This window comes from Bubalus kerabau, chromosome 10, assembly GCF_029407905.1.
Source record: "Bubalus kerabau isolate K-KA32 ecotype Philippines breed swamp buffalo chromosome 10, PCC_UOA_SB_1v2, whole genome shotgun sequence".
In the NCBI taxonomy this organism is placed as follows: Eukaryota; Metazoa; Chordata; class Mammalia; order Artiodactyla; family Bovidae; genus Bubalus; species Bubalus kerabau.
In genome coordinates this window covers 100,753,690-100,778,756 of record NC_073633.1, presented here as the reverse complement: position 1 = coordinate 100,778,756, position 25,067 = coordinate 100,753,690, and positions in this window count along the sequence as shown.

Here is a 25,067-nt window from a genome sequence, read left to right as displayed (position 1 = left end):
TCTTATTTTCATCTGTAGTTTTAAAATTGACCTAAGAGAGTGTTACTATAAATAACTAATCTCTAACAAAGAATTAGAGAGTCTACACTTGTGTAAAAGATCATTTCCATTTGCATTATCTATTAGATATGGAGACTGCTAGATTATTCCATAATCATCTTTTCAATTTCTTCTCACCCCTTTGTTTTTCCTTTACCTGCTTGGAGATTTTCTAAATTATTTTCCAACATTTCTATAGAGTTTTTATTTATTTCTGTAGTCATAAAAAAATCCATATCCTGTTTTTTTCCTCTGATTCTTTTATATAATATTCTGTAATTTGATTTTAAAAATGGGTACACTATTTTCTTGTTAGTCTTTGAAAATACCGATTACAATTGTATTGACTGGATATTTTCTTCTTTCTTTGTTTTCCCTGTATTCTATTTCTCTGTTAATTTTATGTTTTTCAAGTGAAGAATTCCCTCAAATATTGTGGGATATTTAAGGTACATAATTAACCATAAGTCAATGTAAGTTTATTGGTATCATAGGGAGCTTAGGTAAAGTTGTCTACTAGATTTAAGTGGAGTGTGAAGCAATAAATACTTTTTTTTCATTTGTTGTCATTCAGTTGCTCAGTCAAGTCTGACTCTTTGTGACCCCATGGACTGCAGCACACCAGGCCTCCCTGTCCATCACCAACTCCCGGAGTTCACTCAAACTCATGTCCATTAAGTCAGTGATGCCATGCAACCATCTCATCCTCTGTCATCCCTTCTCCTGCTTTCAATCTTTCCCAGCATCAGGGTTTTTTCTGATGAGTTGGGTCTTCACATCAAGTGGCCAATGTATTTGAGTTTCAGCTTCAGCATCAGTCCTTCCAATGAGTATTCAGGACTGATCTCCTTTAGGATGGACTGGTTGGATCTCCTTGCAGTCTGAGGGGACTCTCAACAGTCTTCTTCAACACCACAGCTCACAATCATCAATTCTTTGATGCTCAGCCTTCTTTATGGTCCAACTCTCATATCCATATATGATTGTGCCAAAGAAGCTAAAGTTGAATGGTTCTATGAAGACCTACAAGACCTTCTAGAAATAACACACTCTGCCACCCCCCCTCCAAAAAAAAAAATAAAAGGATTTTCTTTATTCCATTGGCAGCCACAAAAAAGACACTACCTCTATGTGAATGTTTTTTCTTGGGCCTTTAATATTCTCAAATAAACAATCTACAATTTTCTAGGCAGCTTGTTCCAAATGCAGGCTAGAGTAAGAGCTCTTGTTTTCACCCTACAGATTGGTTTTACAGGATTTTCAGATCCTCCTTTTCCCTCCTCCCTCAGCTGTGTTTAAGTTCTGATCACTAGTATTGCTACTCTATGACTGATTGTCAATCTGCCTATCTGTCTGTGCCTAAATAGAAATCTATGATTTTTCATACCAAACCATTAATAATTATTCCCTTAGGAAAGTGTTGAGAAGAATTTTCCTTTTATCTTTTATACTTAAAAAAATAGGTAGCCATGGGAGTCTGATGCTTGATGCAGGGCACGCAAAGTCCATGCTCTGTGATGACCTGGAGGGAGGGGTGGGGAAGGTGATGGGGGTTTACAGGATGGAGGGGACACATATGCCAGTGGACAATAATACTTATGTAGGGCCAAAGCCATCATGATATTGTAATCATCCTCCAGTTAAAATAAATAAATTTAAAAAATGTTTCTCACAATGTCACTTTAACCATTTTTTGAATATTTGGCAACAATCCTACCTCTGCTGGTTTTGGAAACAATTTGGAACTACAAAAAAAAAAAAAAAAAAATTTCTCTAGGAGGTAGAGAGAGAAGCCCCTGGGATTGAACTTTTATCAACACTGAACACCTGTAATTTTCCCACCACATAGTTTGTACCTCAGAATTCCTTGGACTGTGGTAAGTGGCTGTCTGCATATGGCCTTGCAGTTGGCTTCTTTCTGAGGGAGTTAATAGATAAAACTATATTCTCATAGGTGTAGACATAAAAGGGCACATTAGACTTAGCACTTTTGGATAAAGAATAAAAATAATGCTCGGTGGCAAATATAGTTTCTTCTTTGAATAAAGTCTTTTTTTTTTTTTTTCATTTTTCTGAATAAGGCTGACAGTATAAATGGGTAGCTTCCCACTGTCAAAGCTTCAAATACTTCTGGTGAGAGTTTTGCTACGAGCACAAGAAAGTGTGGTGTTTTGACTCATATTCTCAAATTCCATAAAAGACACAAGGGATCCAAAAAGCAATTCCAAGGGGGAAAGAAGAGAAATTTTCTTGTCTTTTTAAGCTTCAATCTTTTATGCTTTGAATGAAATAAAATTCAAACAAAAAGCAAGAGTGGGCATTCTTGTTTTATTCCTGATTTTAGAGCAAATGCTTTCACTTTTTTCTATTGAATATGATATTAGTTGTGGGTTTGCCATATATGGCATTTATTATGTTGAGGTATGTTAGTTGTATGACCACTTCCTGGAAAGTTTTTATCATATATAGATGTTGAATTTTGTCAGAAGTTTTTTCTGCATCTACTGAGATGATTATATCATTTTTATTCTTGAATTTGTTAATGTGGTATATTAAATTGATTGAATTGTGAATATTGAAAAATCCTTTATCCTGGGATAAATTTCACTTGATTGTAGTGTATGATCCTTTTAATATATTGTTGGATTAGTGTGCTAATATTTTGTTGAGGATGTTTACATCTATGTTCATCAATGACATTGACCTATGGTTTTCTGTTTCTGTGAAATCATTGTCTGGTTTAGGAATCAAGTAATGCTGCCTTCATAGAATGAATTTGTAAGTGTTCATTCCTCTGCTATTTTTTGGCAGAGTTGGAGAAGAATAATTGTTGACTCTTTGCTACATGTTTGGTAGAATTCACCTGTGAAACCATCTGGTCCTATTTAAACTTAAAAGCTTTCACATAACAAAGGAAACTATAAAATGAAAAGAAAATCTACTGAAGAGAAGAAAATATTTGCAAATGGTATAGACCAAATACATAAACAGCTCTTACAGCCCAACACTGATAAACAAAGCATCCCAATTAAAAAATGGGCAGAGGTCTGAATAGAAATTTTTCCAAAGAGGACACACAGATGGCCAGCATTCACATAAAATGATACTCAGGAACAGTAATCATTAGTCAAATGCAAATCAAATCTCCTCACACCTGACCAAATTGTTACCATCAAAAAGAACACAAATAGTAAATATTGGTGAGGATATAGAGGAGGGCAATGCTTGTACACTGTTGGCGGAATGTAAATTGGTGCAACCAGTGTGGATGACAGTATAGAAGTTTATCAAAAAATTAAAAATAGAAATACCACATGGCCCAGAAATTCCACTGAAAATGCCAAGCTGAAAAAATGGATGTACCTTATTGTTCTTAGCAGCATTATTTACAATTGCCAAGGTAGGAAGCAAACTAAGTATCCATTAATAAATTAATGGATAAAGATGATGTGATATACATAGATACAATTATAGATAAAGAAGATACTAGAGATGTGTATATATGTATGTATATATATATATATATATATATATATACACACACACACACACACACACACACACATACACAAAATGGAATACTACTCAGCCACACAAAGAATAAAATTTTGGCGTTTGCAACAACATGGATAGACTTAGTGGGTACTATGCTACGTGAAATGTCAGACAGTGAAAGAGAAATACTGTATGATACCACTTGGTTGCAGAATCTAAAAGTACACAAACTAGTGAAAACAGACTCACAGTTATAGGGAACCAAACAGTGGTTACCAGTAGAGAGAGGGGAGGGGGTTGGCGCTATAAAGGGATAGAGGACTCAAAGTTTCAAACAATTATGTATCAAATAAGCTACAAGAATGCATTGTACAATCTAGCGTATATATTGGGGAATATCACTAATATTCTATAATAACTATAAATGGAGTATATCCTTTAAAAATTGTGAATCACTATATTGTACACATATGACATATATTGTACATCAACTATACTTTAATAAACAGACAAAAACAATGAGCAAGCACTTTGTGTGAAATCAAAGTGGATAACCTAAAGTAGGTCTTTGTCTAAATAATAAATTATCTGTTTTTTATAATATGGTTGAAGAAAGAAGCATTATCTTTTCTTCCTTTGAAGTAAAACATAAGAACATAAGTATATAAAGAACCTATAAGATACTCCCTAACCAAAAAAAAAAAAAAAAGTAGATAAACATTAAGCAAAACGGAGTTAAAAAAGAAAAAAAAATTCCAGAATTACATGAACTTGGTTGAGAGAAACACACTTTGAAAATTACTTCAATAATGGAGTGATGAACTATTATGTGTTTATGAACCAAAATTTTATCTTTAGTTTGATAATTTAGAAGTAACTTCCCATAAAACAATGCATCCTATGACATCGTAATTTCTATACTAATTTATAAAATGTTTTACAGAATGCATAATACAGCTTTGAAATCATCTTTAGGACAATATGCCATCCATCTATTCAGAAAGAGCACAAGAGCATTTATGTTGTGTATATACACAAATGTTCTCATTATGTTATAGTGAGCTTACTGTTGTGCAAACAGTTTTTTCACCTTCTAGCCATAAAAATATCAGTGTCATAAAATAATTCAAATGATATAGAAAGACTTGCTTCTTAATGCTTTCCCAAACATATAAATCTCACCACAATTAATCAATATCAACCATTTGGTATTTAGACAATTCTTTTTTGTCTTTCTATGTACATATGATTGTGTGCATGTGTTTCTGTGAGTGTATATCTACGAATAAGAACAATTGCTAAAAACTAAGAACCAAATATTAAAATTAGTTATACATTCTGCATTAAAAAGCGACCATACAGTTATTGCATCATATCAAGCTAAAGATTTATTTTATTATGTATAGCAACTGTATTATGCCATATTTTATAGGTAAACAAAAGAAATAAGGTGATGCTTTCATTAATAAACTTTGGGTGATTTCCATTTTTTATACTTAGACTAACAATATCAATAACTTTGTGTAGGTGTGTACATAATTCTGTATATTAGATCCCTAGAAAGGAAATTTCTGGGACATAGAACAGACACATAAATTTTGATATAATCTTCACAAATTGTCTTGCACAAACCTTACATCAGTTTACAAACATGAGAAAAATCACGGAAGTGACATTCTGTCACTTATCCTATGAACAAGAGCAGAAAATTGTCTTTTATTTACTTTTACCTTTTGTCAAATTTTGACGTTGTTTTAATTTTCTATTTTCACTGATTCAAAGGACATGAGTTTGCAAACTCTGGGAGGTAGCTTTTCAGGCACTCTGTCTATCAGATCTAATCCCTGAATCTGTTTGTCACTTCCACTCTATAATCATAAGTGATTTGATTTAGGTCATAACTGAATGGTATAGTAGTTTTCCCTACTTTCTTCAATTTAAATCTGAATTTGGCAATAAGGACTTCATGATCTGAGCCACAGTCAGCTCCCAATATTGTTTTTTTCTGACTGTATAGAGTTTCTCCATCTTTGGCTGCAAATAATATGATCAATATGATTTCAGAATTGACCATCTGGTAAGTCATGTGTTGAGTTTTCTATTGTGTTGCTGGAAGAGGGTCTTTGCTATGACCAGTGCATTCTCTTGGCAAAACTCTGTTAATCTTTGCCGTGTTTCATTTTGTACTCCAACGCCAAATGTGCCTATTACTCGAGGTATCTATTGTCTTCCTACTTCTACATTCCAGTCCCCTATGAAGAAAAGGACATCTTTATTGGGTGTTAGTTCTAGAAGGTCTTCTAGGTGTCCATAGAACTGTTCAACTTCAGCTTCTTCAGCATTACTTGTCGAGGCATAGACTTGGATTACTGTGATATTGAATGATTTGCTTGGAAACAGAGATCATTCTGTCATTTTTGAGACTGCACCCAAGTATTGCATTTTGGACTCTTTTTCTTGATTGGAAAAGGTCAGTTTCAATTCCAATCCCAAAGAAAGGTAATGCAAAGAATGTTCAAACTACCGCACAATTGCCCTCATGTCACACATTAGCAAAGAAATGCTCAAAATTCTCCAAGTCAGGCTTCAACAGTATGTGAATTGTAAACTTCCAGATGTTTAAGCTGTATTTAGAAAAGGCAGAGGAACCAGATATCAAATTGTCAATATCTATTGGATTATCAAAAAAGCAAGAGAGTTCAAGAAAAATATCCACTTCTGCTTTACTGACTATGTGAAAGCTTTTGACTGTGTGGATCACAGCAAAGAGTGGAAAATTCTTCAGTTCAGTTCAGTTCAGTCACTCAGTCCTGTCTGACTCTTTGCGACCCCATGGACTGCAGCATGCCAGGCTTCCCTGTCCATCACCAACTGCCAGAGCTTACTGAAACTCATGTTCATAGAGTTGGTAATGCCATCCAACAATCTCATTCTTTGTCTTCCCCTTCTCCTCCCAATTTTGATCTTTAACAGTATAAGGTCTTTTATAATGAGTTGTGTCTTCGCATTAGGTGGCTAAAGTACTTGAGTTTCAGCTTCCGCATCTGTCCTTCCAATGAATATTCAGGACTGATCTCCTTTAGGATGGACTGATTGGAACTCTTTGCAGTCCAAGGGACTCTCAAGAGTCTCAGTGAACTCCAGGAGTTGGTGATGGACAGGGAGGCCTGGCGTGCTGAGATTCATGGGGTCACAAATAGCCGGACACAACTGAGCAACTGATCTGATCTGATCTGATAGTTCGAAAGCATCATTTCTGCAGTGCTCACCTTTCTTTATAGTCCAACCCTTACATTCATACATAACTAGTGAAAAAACCATAGCTTTGACTAGATGGGACACTGTTGGCAAAGGAATGTCTCTGCTTTTTAATATGCTCTCTAGGTTGGTCATAATTTTTCTTCCAAGGAGCAATTGTCTTTTTGTTTCATGGCTGTGTGCACCATCTACAGTGATTTTGGAGTCCAAAAAAATAGTCTGTCTCTGTTTCCATCATTTCCCCATCTATTTACCATGAAGTGATGGGACTGGATGCCATGATCTTCATATTCTGAATGTTGAGTTTTAAGCCAAATTCTTCATTCTCCTCTTTCCTATTCATCAAAAGTCTCTTTAGTTCCTCTTCTTTTTCTGCCATAAGGGTGGTGTCAACTGCATATCTGAGGTTATTGATATTTCTCCCAGCAGTCTTGATTCCAGCTTGTGCATCATCCAGCCCAGTTTTTCTCATGATGTACTCTGTGTAGAAGTTAAATAAGCAGGGTGACAATATACAGCCTTGTCATACTGCTTTCCAGATTTGGAACCAGTCTAGTATTCCATGTCCAGTTCTAACTGTTGCTACCTGACCTGAATACAGATTTCTCAGGAGTCAGTAAGGTGATCTGGTATTCCCATCTGTTGAAGAATTTTCCACAGTTCATTGTGGAAAATGAAAAAACTTTGGCATAGTCAATAAAGCAGAAATAGATGTTTTTCTGGAACTCTCTTGTTTTTTCAATGATTCAACCTATGGTGCCAATTTGATCTGTGGTTCCTCTGTCTTTCCTAATTCCAGATTGAACATCTGGAAGTTTACAGTTCAAATACTGTTGAATCCTGACTTGGAGAATTTTGAGCATTATTTTGCTAGCGTGTGAAATGATTGCAATTGTGTGGTAGTTTGAGCACTCTTTAGCATTGCCTTTCTTTGGGATTGGAATGAAAACTGACCTTTTCCAATCCTGTGGCTACTGCTGAGTTTTCCAAATTTGCTGGCATATTTATTATAGCACTTTCACAGCATCATTTTTTAGCATTTGAAAGAGCTCAACTGGAATTCCATCACCTCCACTAGCTTTGTTCTCCTGATGTTTCCTAAGGCCCACTTGACTTCACATTCTAGAATGTCTGGCTCTAGGTGAGTGATCACACCATTGTGATTATCAGAGTCATGAAAATCTTGTTTCTATAGTTCTTCTGTGTATTCTAGCTGCCTCTGCTTAATATCTTCTGCTTCTGTTACGTCCATACCATTTCTGTCCTTTATTGTGCCCATTTTTGCATGAAATGTTTCTTTGGTATCTCTCCTTTTCTTGAAGAGATCTCTAGTCTTTCCTATTCTATTGTTTTCCTCTATTTCTTTGCACTGATCACTGAGGAAGACTTACTTATCTCTCCTTCCTAGTCTTTGGAACTTTGCATTCAAATGGGTATAGCTTTCCTTTTCTTCTTTGCCTTTCACTTCTCTTCTTTTCACAGCTATTTACAAGGCCCCCTCAGATACCATTTTGCCTTTTTGCATTTTTGCCCCCTTGGGGATGGTATTGATCACTGTCTCCTGTACAATGCCATGAACTTCCATCAATAGTTCTTCAGGCACTCTGTCTATCAGATCTATTCCCTTGAATCGTTTTGTCACTTCCACTGTATAGACATAAGGGATTTGATTTAAGTCATACTTAGAAAGCATCACTATGAACAAAGCTAGTGGAGGTGACGGAATTCCAGTTGAGCTGTTTCAAATCCTGAGGAATGATGCTGTGAAAGTGCTGCATTCAATATGCCAGCAAATTTGGGAAACTCAGCAGTGGCACAGGACTGGAAAGTCAGTTTTCATTCCAATCCCAAAGAAAGGCAGTGCCAAAGAATGCTCAAACTACCACACAATTGCACTCATCTCACATGCTAGTAAAGTAATGCTCAAAATTCTCCAAGCCAGGCTTCAGCAATAAGTGAACTGTGGACCTCTAGATGTTCAAACTGGTTTTAGAAAAGGCAGAGGAACCAGAGATCAAATTGCCAACATCTGCTGGATCATGGAAAAAGCAAGAGAGTTCCAGAAAAACATCTATTTCTGCTTTATTGACTATGCCAAAGCTTTTGACTGTGTGGATCACAATAAACTGTGGAAAATTCTGAAAGAGATGGGACTACCAGACCGCCTGACCTTCCTCTTGAGAAACCTATATGCATGTCAGGAAGCAACAGGTAGAACTGGACATGGAACAACAGACTGGTTCCAAATAGAAAAAGGAGTATGTCAAGGCTATATATTGTCACCCTGCTTGCTTAACTTATATGCAGAGTACATCATGAGAAATGCTGGGCTGGAAGAAACACAAGCTGGAGTCAAGATTGCTGGGAGAAATATCAATAACCTCAGATATGCCGATGACACCACCCTTATGGCAGAAAGTGAAGGAGAACTAAAGGGCCTCTTGATGAAAGTGAAAGAGGAGAGTGGAAAAAATGGCTTAAAACTCAACATTCAGAAAACTAAGCTCATGGCATCTGGTTCCACCATTTCATGTCAAATAGATGGGGAAACAATGGAAACTGTGATATACTTCATTTTTTTGAGCCCCCAAAGCACTGCAGATGGAGCACACACCCATTAAAATACACTTGCTCCTTGGAAGAAAAGCTATGACCAACCTAGACAGCATTTTAAAAAGCCAATAGAGGTCCGTCTAGTCAAAGGTTTGGTGTTTCCAGTGGTCATGTATGAATGTGAGCGTTGGAGTATAAAGAAAATTGAGCACCAAAGAATTGGTGCTTCTGAACTGTGGTGTTGGAGAAGACTCTTGAGAGTCCCTTGGACTGCAAGGTTATCAAACCAGTCAATCCTACAGGAAATCAGTCCTGAATATTCATTGGAAGGACTGATGCTGAAGTTGAAGCTCTGATACTTTGGCCACCGGATGTGAAGAAATGACTTATTTGAAAAGACCCTGATGCTGGGAAATATTGAAGGCCAGAGGAGAATGGGATCACAGAGGATGAGATGGTTGAATGGCATCACCAACTCAATGCACATGAGTTTGAGTAAGCTCCATGATTTGATGATGAACAGGGAGACCTGGCATCCTGCAGTCCATAGGGTTGCAAAGAGTTGGACATAGCTGCTCAACTGAACCGAACTGAACTGGGAGATAGTGAAGGCCAGGGACGCTTGACATGTTGCAGTCCATGGGGTCGCAAAGAGTCAGACACAACTTACCAACTGAACCACGACAACATTATTAGAGCAAAGATCCTTTCGTACATTTGGCCACAGTTATAATCCCTCTCTGACTTGGCTATTCATTCCCATTGCCAATGTGTTTTGTGAGCTTTATCTTTTACTTACTGGTATGTTTTTCTACTTTCTGCTCATTCTCTTTATCTTTTTTCTTGTTTTCTACAAAAGACTGTTGTCCTTTATTTTAATTTCTTAATGGGTTGTTTCATCTCATTTCTTCTTTTGTCATTCCTTTGTAAAATTGAGGCTTTGAAAATTTTTTGTTACCTTTGTGTTGTCTGTATAAAGCCAACCTTGTATTTTTAAGAAACACAATTCTTAAATGCTCCCTAAATGTCATTCTCATATTAATATGCTATTAAAACAATTTTCTGTTTCCTTATTTCATCTCCCAAGTGCATTCAAAATTACCTGACATTTTTCTAGGTTGCATTTATACTTTTGTATTATATTTAATCTATTTTATGGTTAAATATAACTGTTAGAGTATATTTTATAAGCATTATCAATAATATTTTAGAATTAACTATTTTCTTCTCATTTACATTTACATTTGTTCTTGAAATTTTTTTTTTTTGCTTTGCTGAAACATCTCTTTAAATTTCCTTTTTTGAGTATGTGGCCTTGATGAATTTTTTCAAAGCTGTTATGTGGTTGCAAATGTTTTTATTTGATTTTCATAGTCAAATATGTAATTATAGCTGAATCTAAGTCTAGATTCAGTATCCTTTGCCTTCAACAATTCATCATATCTTCTTAAAATCTTATTCATATTCTCTAAATGAAGAATTGAACCAGAGCAGATAGATAAGCAAGGAAAGTTTTATTTAGCACTATTGCAAAAGTGTAGTCAGCTTGAACTATGCCCTAAGGAAGCAAAAGGCCAGAGAGATTTTAAGCACAGCTATGAACTAGCAAAAAAAAGTATTGGAGCATATTAGGAAATCAGTTAGACCCCATCCTCACATGAAGACTCCAGAAAAGAGGGCAGTCTATCCTCTAGTTGATGATTATGTTTTCAAGGGATGGTTGTCAAGGCCTTGGGAAGGCATCTTGAGTGGTAAAATTTTAAATCTTAGAGAAGCAGAGGAAGAATCTAAAGTTTTCTAAAGTAAAATGGCTAAGAAAAGAGATGTTGGGAACCTGTAGTCTGAAAGAAACCTAAGTTGAGGGCTTATTTCCTTTAAATTGCTTTGCTATTGTTATATAAGTATGTGAGGTACTCTCTTTATGCTTAGAAATTATAAATTTCACCCCAAAGTGTCAAGTTAGGTATCATCTAATACTACAGCTGACCATTAAACTATGTGTACATTAGGAAAGAAGTGCTGTTGAAAATCTTCATACAAATTCACAGTGTTAGTCACTCAGTCATGTCAGCCTCTTTATAATCCCATGGACTGTAGCCCACCAGGATCTTCTGTCCAAGGAATTCTCCAGGCAAGAGTACTGGAGTGGGTTGCCATTCCTTGCTCCAGAGGATCTTCCCCACCCAGGGATTGAAGCTGAGTTTCCTGCACTGTAGGCAGATTCTTTACTATCTGAGCCACTAAGGAAGCCCAGTGTTTTCAGTTGGCTCCTTCATCATCCAGGGCAGGGGTTCCACATTTACAGATTCAATCAACCACAAAGATCCTTGTAGTACTAATGTAGTATTTATTGAAAAAAATTTTGCATATCAGTGGACCTGCACAGTTCAAACTTATGTTATATTGGGTATTATTATATTTAATTGGATTTCTCTGCTTGCTCAGATGGTAAAGAAACTGCCTGCAATGCAAGAGACTGGTTTCATCCCTGGATTGGGAAGATCCTCTGGAGAAAGGAATGGCAACCCACTCCAATATTCTTGTCCGGAGAATTTCTTGGACAGAGGGTCCCGGTGGGCTACAGTCCATGGGGTTGCAAAGAGTTGGATGTCACTAAGCAACTAACACACAAATATAAATTATATTTAATTAAATAGGTCGCTGTGTTGTTTTTGTAGTCCATCCCCTTCAAAATCCCCTCAGCGATCTTAAACCTGGGATCTCCTTGGTCTATTTTTTACCTAACCATGCTCACAAGTTTGGCATTCTGCATGAGGTCCCATGACAACCAAATCACCATTTCTGATCAGTCATTTGATTTTCAACCATCTCAAATGAGTGATACTATCTAATGACTTTTCCAAACAGAATTAATTTTTAAGAACATTTTTAAATGTATAGAAAAAAATGGGAAGAGAGTACTGAGGGCTTTCATATACTTTAAACCCAGCTTTTACTGTTATAGTCATTGTATATTAAGTCGTTTCAGTCAAGTCCAACTCTGCAGCACTGTGGACTGAAGCCTGCCAGACTCCTCTGTCTGCGGGATTCTCCAGGCAAAAATATTGGAGTGGGTTGACATTTCCTCCTCTAGGGGATCTTCACAACCCTGGAATCTAACCCACGGCTCTTATATCTCCTACATATAAGAGCAAGTAGGCAGGTTCTTAACCATTAGCCTGCCAGACTCCTCTGCGGGATTCTCCAAGCAAAAATATTGGAGTGGGTTGCCATTTCCTCCTCTAGGGGATCTTCACAACCCTGGAATCTAACTCATGGCTCTTATGTCTCCTGCATTGGTAGGCAGGCACTTAACTATTAGCATCATCTGGAAAGCCCAATCTTGCCTTGGTATGTACATTTTTTATGATGAACCAATTACCTAAATTTTGTAATTTATTTGGATCCCTTTGTATTAACTCAGTCTCTGCTTTCTGTTTTGGATCACATCCAGCATACCACACTACATCTAGTGTCCCTGACAATTTTCATGAAGTATTCAGTTGCTCAGTTGAGTCAGATTCTTTGCGACCCCATGGACTGCATCAGGCCAGGCTTCACTGTTCTTCAACATCTCCTAGAGCTTGCTCAAACCCATATCCATTGAGTCAGTGATGTCATCCAACAATCTCATCCTCTGTCATCCCCTTCTCCTTGTGCCTTCAATCTTTCTCAGCATCAGGGTCTTTTCTAATGAGTCAGTTCTTTGAATCAGGTAGCCAAAGTATTAGAGCTTCAGCTTCAGCATCAGTCCTTCCAAATAAAGCCTGATTTCCTTTAGGATTGACTGGTTTGATCTCCTTGAAGTCCAAGGAACTCTCAAGAGTCTTCTCCAATACCATAGTTCAAAACATTAGTTGTTCAGCACTTAGCCTTCTTTATGGTCCAGCTCTCACATTCATATATGACTACTGGAAAAATCATAGCTTTGACTATATGGACCTTTTTTGGCAAAGTAATGTCTCTGCTTTTTAATATGCTGTCTAGGTTTGTCATAGCTTTTCTTACAAGGAGCAAGCATCTTTTAATCTCATGGCTGCAGTCACCATCTGCAGTGCTTTTGGAGACCATGAAGATAAAAGTCTGTCACTGTTTCCATTGCTTCTCATCTATTTGCCGTGAAGTGATGGGATCAGATGCCATGATCTTAGTTTTCTGAATGTTGAGTTTTAAGCTGCCTTTTTCACTCTTCCCTTTCTCCTTCATCAAGTGGCTCTTTAGATCCTCTTCACTTTCTACCTTAAGAGTGGTGTCATCTGCATATCTGAGGTTATTGATATTTCTCCCAGCAATCTTCATTTCAGCTTGTGCTTCATTCAACATGCCATTTCACATGATATACTCTGCATATAAATTAAATAAGCAGAGTAACAGTGTACAGCCTTGAAGTACTCCTTTCCCAATCTGGAGCCAGTCCATTGTTCCTTGTTGGGTTCTGTTAGTTCTCGACCTGCATACAGGTTTCGCAGAAGGCAGGTAAGGAGGCTTGATATTGCCATCTCTTTAAGAATTTTCCAGTTTATTGTGATCCACACAGTCAATGGCTTTAAAGTAAACCATGAAGCAGAAATATTTTTTTATTTTATGGAATTCTCTTGCTTTTTCTATGATTCAACAGATGTTGACCATCTTCATGACTGTAACTTTCTTCAACATACCTTGTTTTCACTGATTTCAAAGTTTTGAGGAGTACTGGTCAGATATTTTGTAGGATATTTTTCTACCAAAATTGGTCTGATGTTTTTCTCATAATAGTACCAGAGTTATGAGTTATTGGGTGGAACACCAGACAGGTAGTGTTCCCTTTCATCATATCCTATCAAGAGGATCAATGTGATTTATGACATTTATGTTGAACTTAATCATCTGGATGAGGTGGTGTTTGTCAGCTTTTTCCCCTACAAAGTTAATATTTTACATGTTTTTCTATTCTTTATGACAGGAAATCATTTGCCCCATACTTGCTATTTAATATATTAATTAATTTGGGCTCCGAAAAGAAAAACCTTGACTCTGAAATACAATAAATAGTGCAGCTTCTCTGCAACTTTAAATTAAATTTCTCCTCCTCTTGCCTCATGGTCCATTCCTGACCCTCTTTCTGATAATGTTTTCATTTCAAATCCACTAGAAAAACTTACTTTGTTTTGGGATGACCCTGTAAGTTACCTGTATTTTTCAGTGGGTTCTCCATCCCTTGAAAGTCCAGAAGACTGCTCTTTTCACCTTAGTGCTGGAGAGAAACCAAAGCAATCAACACTTTTTCACTGACATCTTCAAACAAAGCTGGGGTCTAAAACATATCTTTTATTCTACATTTTTCAGACTGCATTTGCATCTTCTAGCATCCATTATAGTCTCTAATTCTTATGCATACACATTGCTGATCACCTTAAACATTTACTCTGGTATCTAAGAACATTTTGATGTTGGGAGCACTGCAAAAAGCAGGGACTAGCATCTTAACACTTGGAAAAATTTGAGCAAGGTTTTAAGGTAAATCTGCATCAAAAATAAACACAGATTCAGTCAACTCCGAAGAATCTCTGGAACCAATTCTCTACTTCTCTCTGAACTTAAGCACTTCCTCACTGCTTGCATATTCCTACACACACACACACACACACACACTCACATTTGCACATGATTCCTGGGTTTACTTCTTCCTTCACAGGGTTTCCTAGTAAACAACTCTTTCAAACTGTCATGAGCTTCATTATGTCTCTCTACCACTTGGGTGGCAGTCGCCCTTGGTGCAAACTCAATATTCCATGATGTATTAGCAAAGGGGACTCCAGTTACTAGATATATCAGTGGCTCTTAGTTTTCTCTTATCTTCCACAAGCTATTAATATTCATAAGTTGGTAATCATGTTTCATACTCTTAATATTTGTTTAGCAATTTGTGGAATTTCCTGGCCTTTACCATTTGTTCCAATTGTGTGGTTAAAATACTGGTGTAAATCAGTTTACTGAGCCCATTGTACATTATTCCTGCTATACTTCTATATCTCAATGCTAAAGTCTTGTCTCACATATTTTTCCAAGGGCAATTTTTTTTCATGACTCCGTTACCATACTTAACATGAAAAATAGTCTTGACAATTTTCTGCTATACATGAACAATGAAAATACTCAAAGCAAAGAAGAAATTTTCAAAGTGACACTTTATTGAACTGTTATGTCCACATTCATACTATAATGGATGTAAACATAATACATACCCTAAACTCTAATCTGAGATAAAAGCACTTTATATAAATGAAAGTCAAGATGATCTGCATGAATTTTACACATAATATGGTCACAAGTTGTTAATAATCCTCAGTGAGAATGTAAAAAGGAAGTATTGATAATTGCAGCTTTTAGGAAATGAGGTAATATTTATAACACTTTTCTGACATCCATAACTGAATTGTTAGATATCACACTTGTATCATTCCATTTCTACAAATTTTACAATTCTGTTAAATAAGTGCACATGTTTATATCAAAAAAGTAGTTCAAGCTTCTTATGAATTGTTTACAAAAAGCTTTTGAGAAGAATGAAAAGAAATGCTTTGAATTCTTTAATGAAATTTGTGAATAAAAGCTATTGGACTCATAAGGAGATTGAATAAAGGAAGTTATATCCAAAGATTACTTTACAAAATAAATTGATTGAATTTAAAGTTTATTCTACTTCCATATATAGCTAATGTTGACTGAAGACAAATGCATGAGATAAGAGGTGAGAATTGTGCTTTATTTGGTGAACTTTCTGAGGATTTAAGCCTGGAAGACAGCCATTCAAAGAGCTCTGGGGTCTGCTCTGAAGAGGTAAGGGAGGAGCACGATATATAGGAGTTTTTGCAACAAAGACCAGCTGGTTGTAGCATCAAAATATAGCTGCTCATTAAAGAAAAGCAGATATCTCAAGTTAACATATTTAGCACTTTTCTATATGTATGGGAGTGCTTCTCTGGTAGCTCAGATGGTAAAGAACATGCCTGTAATTCTGGAGACCTGGGTTAGGTAATCTATCCCTGGTCAGGATGATCCATGATCCCCTGGAGTCAAGTAGTCATTACTAGAGTCAGACATAACTGTCACACATAAACTATGCAATTAACACTTCATTTCATATGTATGGAAAGATGCAAGAGTCTGGGCTCATTGAAATCATTTCTTTGATATGTACCTTAGCTATCCAGGGTCAGAATCCTGATCATTCGTATTCTGAGACCCCTCAGGGTGTACCCTTGGGGATGATTGCAGGGTGTACCCTTGGGGATGATTGCAGGGTGTACCCTTGGGGAGAGCTTGGCACTGGCAGTCCTTTGGTCTGCATCCTAAATGCCCTCTGGGCTCCCCACTGGGGACAGCTGTAGCGGCTCGATGGCGGCAGCATCCTTTGTTTACTGATATGGTAGGCAACGTTTCTCATTCACACTAACCAAATGATCCAGAGGAGGAAATATAATCAAGCATAAGCTCTTAGAAAATGAAGAAAACCTTATACATATCTTAAATTTACAAGGGTCATCATTAAATTTACTATTTTTTTTTTCTTTTAACATAACACACCAAGAAGAATCCAGAAGTTCTAAACTGATAAGTGCACAAGGGCTTCCCATGTGGCTCAGCTGGTAAAGAATCCGCCTGCAATGTGGGAGACCTGGGTTCAATCCCTAGGTTGGAAAGAACCCTTGGAGAAGGTAAAGGCTACCCACTCCAGTATTCTGACCTAGAGAATTCATAGTCCATGGGGTTGCAAAGAGTCGGACACGACTGAGCGACTTCCATGTCACTTCACTTCAAGTGCACCAAAGTCAAGCTATTCTTTCACTAAAGGGTGAATCATAGTCAATGTAAGTATTTCACTTTGACCTCTAGAGCTACACTGGCACACGATGTTACCAGTCGGTCATAATCAGATGACATTGTTATATATAGACTTCTGTCCACTAGGAAGTAGATGGAAGCCATTCTAACCAATTATCATCTAGTAAGCATTGGACTGCAAGGAGATCCAACCAGTCCATTCTGAAGGAGATCAGCCCTGGGATTTCTTTGGAAGGAATGATGCTAAAGCTGAAACTCCAGTACTTTGGCCACCTCATGCGAAGAGTTGACTCATTGGATAAGACTCTGATGCTGGGAGGGATTGGGGGCAGGAGGAAAAGGGGACGACACAGGATGAGATGGCCGGATGGCATCACTGACTTGATGGACTTGAGTCTGGGTGAACTCTGGGAGTTGGTGATGGACAGGGAGGCCTGGCATGCTGCGATTCATGGGGTCGCAAAGAGTCAGACACGACTGAGCGACTGAACTGAACTGAAGCATGGAATGATAATTGTTTATAATTCTCCTAAGTCTGAGAAAAGCATGGCCAGATCCACCATACTAACCAATCCATCTTGATTAAATTCAAATATTCTTAAATAAATATTTTCAAGCAAAGTAGATTTACTATATTCAGTTGAAAGAAAAATTCAGAGTACAATGTTGAAACACAAATCCCTTGGTACCATTTGTTTTGATTTTAATATGTAGCCTACAAAAGGTAACAGTACAAATAAATGATACATTAAGAGCCTTGGAAATAGCTCTACAGTATTTAATTTCTTACTTCTCTAGATGATTATTCATTTTGATAATACTAGCTAAAGGATCATTCAAAAGAAAACATAGCTCAAGAACTATTTTTCTCTGCTTTCAGAAGTAGCCAAAATAGTAAATCATCTGTTATATCATTATTAATTCTTCTACATTTAATATGTGACAACATTTAATCTGAGTAATATTAGGGATGGTGATGGACAGGGAGGCCTGGCGTGCTGTGATTCGTGGGGTCGCAGAGTCAGACATGACTGAGCGACTGAACTGAACTGAATATTGGAGAAGGAAACGGCAACCCACTCCAGTATTTTTGCCTGGAGAATCCCACGGACAGAGGAAAGTGGTGGGCCACAGTCCAAGGGGTTGCAAAGAGTCGGACATGACTGAGCAACTAACACAATCAAATTACAGCTCTACAAATACTACTTACTCTTTCTTAAATCTCCTTTACACAAAAAAAACAATCTTCTTATAACATTTCTCCCTCTCTGTAGTCCAAGAATCATCTTCAGAAATACCTTTGGAAGAAGAGGAAGAAGGAAAATTAAAGGTGAAAAGGCGAGTATATAAGTACTAATATTTATTGACCATTGAGTTTGCCAAACACTCTGACAAGTGTATAAATTAAAGCATCTCATAATGAGAAACCAGTCATGATTATCCCCAATTATAGAAAGGAGTCAGCTGAGAATTAGAGACTGTTCATCATTCAGCTCTTTAGTTGTAGCACAAAAGGGTCTAAATCTGAAGTGTGTGCTCACAATTTTTGCTCTGCATGCATCAATGTACTTGCAGTTCTTGTAACTCATAATGTTGTTTTGTCTTCAATTCTTCTTCCAGTGTTCCTTTATGACCTGTCCTCCTGTTAAAGTCTGAATCAGTCACCAGGTGAGGGTCTCATACTGTTTCAGCTCTAATAACTAATTGATTTCTTCAAGCAGAATAAATCACATTCCTCTACTTGCTTGTAAACTAGCTTTACAAACCCAAGGTCAGGGCAATGTAGTTTTCATCTTAGTTTCCAGAGGAGTTAGAGCATGCATGAAGTGCTTGATGCATCTTGGTAAACGCAGAGCAAATGCAAATGAATAAACAGCGATCCACAAAACTGAATGGAAAAAAAGGGCAGAATTTACAATCTTCCTCCATCCATCCACCAAATGTTTGCTAACATCTTCCTGGCTTTTCAACATTTTTACATTTCACAGTTAGAAATATTAAAGCTTGATTTCTAATGAGCACTACTTTGTATTATAGACTTTTTCCTCTCTGGTGTGAGTTTCAACAGCACTTCTACTTCAGTATTTATTGAGCTCCTACAAAGCAAAGGAAGACATCTGTATTCTTTTTTTTTTTTTTTAGTAGCCACTTATATTTTTATTGAGGAGTTTACTATTTTTGGTATTATGCCAATATCAAATTATTAACATTATAAACATTACATTAGAAAGGGGTTAAATAGTTTGAACTTCAGGAGCAAGTTTGGCTTACCAAGTTTCCTTCCAGGATGAGTGGAAAAGTGAAAGAAAGTGAAACTTGCTCAGTTGTTTCTGACTCTTTGTGACCCCATGGATTACAGAGTCCATGGAATTCTCCAGGCCAGAATATTAGAGTGAGTAGTCGTTGCCTTCTCCAGGGGATCTTCCCAACCCAGGATGGAATCCAGTTCTCTCACAATTCAGGCAGATACTTTACCAGCTGAGCCACTAGGGATGCCCACAAATACTGGAGAGTCAAGTAACAAATGGCTGGGTTAATATTTTGCTATAAGGGATTTTGAAACTGGAAGCACCAGCTAAATTGTGAGAGATGATGGATGGAATTTTAAACAGGGTGTAAGGGAGGAAGAAAAATAATTGATGAAGCTTCTAATACTTGGAGAAAGGTTTGGGGAAAAAATAGATAGCAATAATAAATTTTAAATTTTGTTTTGTTGTCTGTGATATACATCTTCCCTTCCCTTCACAAAATTTTCAGTAAAATCTGTGTTACTAACATTTGCCTTTTAGAGTTGGATTTTTTCCCTTGGGGTATGGCTAGATGCTTATTTTGTTCAAGGTGGGTACAGACTGAGGATAAAGACAGCGCATGAGAATACTGTGACATCTGAACTGCACTTGTTATTATTCGTTCCTCTTTCTTAATTTAATGATGACGCTGTCAGAAATAGTGCCCTTAAGTCTGTCATATGGGACTTTATGGTACTTGTCCACCCGCTGGAGCACTCACAGTCATCATCTAAAGAGGGTCTCTGAGAGGTCTGAGTATCCCACGTGATTGGCCTCCAAGGGAAGAGCTATTCTCCCTGCAGATGCGTTTCCTTGTAGTAAACTGATAGAGTTTTTGAATTTTACTTTATTACTAGCAATTTTGATCAATTCATTTTTTTCCTAAAATCCATTCAATCATTTTTTTTTTTCCAAACAGGTAGGATGAAGAGTTTCTTTTTTTTTTTTTCATAATACAAAGCAGGGCATTTTGAATACAATTCTTCCAAGTGTCCGTTCAAGTCTATCCTTCTATGAGTAGTAAGATGAATGGACTTCAACTATCTAGCTCACTGGCAGACAGAAACACTAGAGTGTGGCTCAGTCTTTACCATCTCAAACTAGCAACTTATTCGTGACATCAGGAAATACAAAAAAATTACAAAATAAGGAAAGCCTTATTGTTTTTGTCAATTCTTAAGCATTTTCTTTAAACAACGACATTGCTGCTGCTGCTGCTAAGTCGCTTCAGTCATGTCCAACTCTGTGCGACCCCATAGACGGCAGCCCACCAGGCTCCCCCGCCCTGGGATTCTCCAGTCAAGAACACTGGAGTGGGTTGCCATTTCCTTATCCAATGCAGGAAAGTGAAAAGTGAAAGTGAAGTCGCTCAGTTGTGTCCGACTCCTAACGACCCCATGGACTGCAGCCCACCAGGCTCCTCCGTCCACCGGATTTTCCAGGCAAGAGTGCTGGAGTGGGGTGCCATTGACAACTACATTAAGAAATGATTAACATATAAAAAGATTTGACAGCTTCCATATTAAAAGTACAGATTACAATTCTAATTTTATTCATTTAAATAGAGAAATTAATTTTTAAATTAGAAATCTAATTTTTAAAATTCTCATCTTAAACTTTTTAATCATCTAATCATGATTTAACATGTCTACCTTTCTTAAAACCAGAAAATCAATCTTTTAAATGTTTAAGTAGAACTATTTAACTTGCTAATAAAGAACATATTTTACTTTGTAATTATACATTTGCAGTTGAAGTTTTCTATAGAGACTCAGCAAACTATTTATTTTACTGTTTTAGATCATAGCCTGCTATCAAAAAAAAAAAAATCAACAGCTATTTTCATTCACAGATTGTGAGGAAAGTTTAAAAAAATACTCCAGCAACAAAAATGTCAATGCATGTATGATTTACTATGTTTTCTAGAATGCACAAACTCTGTTGTAATGAGGAAAGAGTCTTTTTATGAAGACAGGAATTAAATAAATCCTTCAGTTCTGATATATGAACATAAATGGATCAAAATTTGGGCTGATTTGAGTAAATGTAAGCTCTTGGTAAATGTTACGCAGGGTTTATCTGTGCACGTGTATCTGTTTTGGGACACAAATGCTTATACCCCTGCTGGTGTGAATAGTAGCAGTAAAGGTTGAAAATTACCACAGGCTTTAAAAGCCTTTGGTTCTACTGTGGAAGGGGCAATTTATTTTATTTTATTTTTCTAACAGCACAGCACTTTGTCTTTTGATTCCGTATCTCCGTCTCTCTTCAGCCCTCCCTCTTGTTCACTCCCTCTCTTTTTCAGCTTCACACTGGAATGAGGCACAGCTAGAGATTCCTTTCAAAAAGGCAAAAAAAAAAAAAAGAATGTCTCTAAGTGGCACAAATGGGTTGAAAATGTGTTCCTTCTACTGAGGAATGACTCTTAACAGTGCCTACTGAGAAAGATCTATTTTCTCTGAATTTGTGACAAACACACACAGGCTTTCTCTTCTGGTTTATAAGACTTAAAGCTGTGAATGGTGAATGTTATGGCTCTCGGAAAACATTTTAAACTAAAATAGAAAAAAAGTTTCCAATTTTACTATCTGGAATTTCTGCTTTAATAGAGCACACTCAGTACAGGTTAAGTAAAAGATAATAAATGAACAGATTGCGTATGAAAGATGCACACACACACACACAAGGAAAAGGAAGTGCAGGGCTTGCTTCTCTTTCGAGTACAAATTTCGTCTGAAAATATCTTCATTTTCCTCTTTCAGAATTCAGTATGTAAAGGAAAAGTGTGAAAGTGCAAAAAGGTGCTATTTTGCCTTAAATATGTTCTCTTTTCACTGATTATGGGAACAATCTTTTATGAAACTAGGGAGTAAGAGTTAAGAAACAGGAGAAACCAAACAAATGCGTGAATTTAGGCAAAATTAAATATATACAGTCTTTTTAAAAAATACTTCATTATACTGTCTCAGTAATGAGCGTCACATTTATAGTAACCTTTACAAAGCAGAGAAAGCTATGATGTCTATAGTGGCATCACGTTAAAAAACTAAAAATAGTCATTTTTGTTTCCTCTCATAGTGAAAAGAAATCAAATTGACAAATTGTATTCCACTTTTTAAATTTCTGGAAATGAGTATATGATAGTACTGAGGGACTGTTAGCTAGACTTTAAATTTAAAAAACGTGAAATTTTTAACTTGGCAACTTATCTTTGCCCAATATTAATGTCTCCACCTCCCCATCATATATTTTCTTCTAACTTCTGAAGATAACACAGTCTGGGTGTTTTGCTTTGTTTTTTCTATACTTAGGAAGGAGTAGACAAAGCATATTCTCTCTGACTCTACGTTGCATAATTTCTTTAGTCATGCTTTAGTTCTGGCCCATTAGCATTGTATGATACATGTAAGTCACAAGCAATTCATCAGACATTATCAGTTCTGAATTTGACGTGAGAGTAAACAAAATAAAATTAGCAAAGTCTAGAAAATCAGACAGCCATCTGAGAGCTGATGCTGTTGAAGGACTATCAGTAAAATTCCAAGAAAGAGATGAAAATATTTATACCAACCAATGTAAAATTATATTGTATATTGAAAGATGCAAGCTGTCAATCCTGGCAAAAAGTATTTCTAAATTCTGTTTGATTTTACAGACAAAGTGGGGTGGGGACTTCTAGAAAAATATTTGATCTTACTAGATTTGCTTAAAATTGATTACAGGCAATGTGAAGAAAAGCTTCTGAGGTATCTCAGCTGGTAAAGAAACTGCCTTCTTGCAGGAGATCCTCGGTTTGAATCCTGGGTCATGAAGATCCCCTGGAGAAGGAATAGGCTGCTGCTGCTGCTACTGCTAAGTCACTTCAGTCGTGTCCGACTCTGTGCGACCCCATAAACGGCAGCCCACCAGGTACCCCCGTCCCTGGGATTCTCCAGGCAAGAACACTAGAGTGGGTTGCCATTTCCTTCTCCAATGCATGAAAGTGAAAAGTGAAAGTGAAGTCGTTCAGTCGTGTCCGACTCTGCAACCCCATGGACTGCCGCCCACCAGGCTCCTCGGTCCATGGGATTTTCCAGGCAAGAGTACTGGAGTGCATGCCATTGCCTTCTCCAAGGAGAAGGGATAGGCTACCCACTTCTATATTCTTGCCTGGGATTCCATGGACAGAAGAGCCTGGTGAATTGCAGTCCACGGGGTCCCAAAGAGTTGGACAAGACTCAGTGACTAAGCACAGCAATGTGAAGAAAGTCAGAAAGGCTTATCTCAAGTGAAGAATGTAGTTTCTATAAAAAAGTAAAATTTGTAATAGAAGCATCTTTTAAGTGACAAAGAATGTGATATGAGAAAAAAGGTGATGAAGAAATGAGCAAGCTATCGTTGTGAAATAATCTCTGGGCAGGGATATTCCCAAAGGATAACAATTATGTACATATAAGTATCATGAGCGATTAAGACTTACTAATAGGTCAAGAAATTTAGCTTAGAGAGTGAGTTGTTGCTAGTACATCTTTCTACCTTTGATGTCTATTACAGGGTCTGATGCATAATTAATGCTCAATAAACAGATTTTAACTATTGGGAATCATCTTCACAAAATATGCCTAAAAAACATTTACCCAATAATATGCCCTTAATGTTAAAGATGCTAAGTACTTAAAATTAGCCTATATATTTCTTAACTGGAACATTGTAGGAAAGTCTGTGCTAAATCATTAGTCATTTACCACAAATTATTTCCAAACACTGTGAGCTCTGTTGCTCCTAAAGTTCAAATTATCTAACACCTCTATAATTTAATGTTTATAATGTTAATAATTTGATATTGGCATTATACTAAAAATAGTAAACTCCTCAATATAAAGATGGGTGGCTACTTAAAAAAAAAAAAAAAAGAAAAGAAAGAAAAAAGATGTCTTTCTTTGCTTTGTAGGAGTTCAGTACATAGTGAAGTAGAAGAGCTGTTGAAACTCACACCAGAGAGGAAAAAGCCTAAAATACAAAGCAGTGCTCATTAGAAGTCAAGCTTTAATATTTCTATGTGAGTAGCGTTTAATATTTAGAAATGTCCAAAACTTGTACCCAGTATCTACATGCCACTCTAAGTACTGAGTTCTCTATCATGCTAGGTAGTCAAGGAGAAGTAAGATTATCATCCTAGAGGATGAAATTAAGTAAGAAAACTTTGGATGAAAAATAACTGGTCAGTTAGCTTCTAACCTGTTTCAACACACATATTGGTATTTTATCATTCCTTAACTTCTCTTCTGTTCCTTTCCATATCCAGAAATCAAGGTGACAGCTAAGGTTGACCAAAGCTTACACAAGTTCCTTCTTTCCCAGCCTTGCAGGTATATGCATTTTAAAAGTAACTAGCGGGGGTGTAATAGAGAAGAAACCTGACTCCATATAGGATCTATTCCTTGTGTGCTCTGCTGCTGTGCTTAGTCACCCTGGCTCTGTACTCCTATAGCCTGATACATGCATGATAGCTCATTATCAAAGCTCTGCCTCCCAGACGTGACCTTTAAAGCTATAATACTTTTTTATTCATATAGAGATAAAAAGCTGCAAAACAGAAAATAATAACCGTCTTATTGGAGGTTTTATAGG